The sequence below is a fragment of the Bos mutus genome, chromosome 8 (assembly GCF_027580195.1).
Source record: "Bos mutus isolate GX-2022 chromosome 8, NWIPB_WYAK_1.1, whole genome shotgun sequence".
NCBI lineage: Eukaryota > Metazoa > Chordata > Mammalia > Artiodactyla > Bovidae > Bos > Bos mutus.
Window position 1 is genome coordinate 56,165,232 of NC_091624.1, and position 1,881 is coordinate 56,167,112.

Sequence of the window (1,881 nt, forward strand, 5' to 3'; positions counted from 1 at the left end):
GGGATGAAACCTTTGGAGTAGAAGAACAGAACCTCAACCACTGGACCACCAGGGAAGTCCCCCCACCTCTCCTTTCAACAATAACAGTGCCGGTGATGGATATGTTGAATTCCACTATTTTTCCCTTTTCTGAGATCTTATTACAAAGTCAGTTATTGAAACAGGCACATTTGAGAGGGTCATACAATTAAACTATACACTTACAGCAGTGTTTTACTGCTAATGTAGCAAATTACCAATTACCAACTGAGACACCAGGGAAACCTGTAAAGAAAAAAAAAAAACTTAGTAGCATAAAACAACTCAAATTTATGATTTTACTGCACTGTAGGTCTGAAGTCCAACACAAGTTTCACTGGACTAGGCTAAAACTGGGGTGTCTGTGGGGCTGTGTTCCTTTCTGGAGGCTTCAGAGGAGAACTGACTCCCTTGCCTTATTCCAGCTTACTCCTTGGCTCCTGGACCTAAACTCCACCAGTAAAGCCAATGATGGCAGGCTTCTCCTGCGGGTCCTTCTCCTCTGGCATCGTGTTGAACTTGCTTCTTTCATCCTATCTTTCTTTGACTCTCTCTTCTTCTACCTCAACTTCCCTGATGGCTCAGATGGTAAAGAGTTTACCCTGAATCTACGCAGGGAATCCAGGATAAACTCCCTATTTTACACTAAAATGTTCAGTTCAGTTCAGTCACTCAGTCGTGTCCAACTTTTGTAACCCCATGAATCGCAGCACGCCAGGCCTCCCTGTCCATCACCAACTCCCGGAGTTCAATCAAACTCAAGTCCATTGAGTCGGTGATGCCATCCAGCCATCTCATCCTCTGTCATCCCCTTCTCCTCCTGCCCCCAATCCCTCCCAGCATCAGGATCTTTTAAAATGAGTCAACTCTTCACATCAGGTGGCCAAAGTATTGGAGTTTCAGCTTCAGCATCAGTCCTTCCAATGAACACCCAGAACTGGTCTCCTTTAGGATGGACTCGTTGGATCTCCTTGCAGTCCAAGGGACTCACAAGAGTCTTCTCCAACACCACAGTTCAAAAGCATCAATTCATTGGTGCTCAGCTTTCTTCATAGTCCAACTCTCACATCCATACATGACCACAGGAAAAACCATAGCCTTGACTAGACAGACCTTTGTTGGCAAAGTAATGTCTCTGCTTTTTAATATGCTATCTAGGTTGGTCATAACTTTCCTTCCAAGGAGTAAGCGTCTTTTAGTTTCATGGCTGCAGTCACCATCTGCAGTGATTTTGGAGCCCCCAAAAATAAAGTCTGACACTGTTTCCACTGTTTCCCCATCTATTTGCCATGAAGTGATGGGACCAGATGCCATGATCTTCGTTTTCTGAATGTTGAGCTTTAAACCAACGTTTTCACTCTCCACTTTCACTTTCATCAAGAGGCTCTTTAGTTCTTCTTCACTTTCTGCCATAAGGGTGGTGTCATCTACATATCTGAGCTTATTGGTATTTCTCCCGGCAATCTTGATTCCAGCCTGTGCTTCTTCCAGCCCAATGTTTCTCATGATGTACTCTGCATATAAGTTAAATAAGCAGGGTGACAATATACAGTCTTGATGTACTCTTTTTCCTATTTGGAACCAGTCTGTTGTTCCATGTCCAGTTCTAACTATTGCTTCCTGACCTGCATATGGGTTCCTCAAGAGGCAGGTCAGGTGGTCTGGTATTTCCATCTCTTTCAGAATTTTCCACAGTTTATTGTGATCCACACAGGCAAAGGCTTTGGCATAGTCAGTAAAGCAGAAATAGATGTTTTTCTGGAACTCTCATGCTTTTTCCATGATCCAGCAGATGTTGGCAATTTGATCTCTGGTAAATGTTAACAATCCTAATTCCCCCTTGTCTTAATATATTCACAGGTT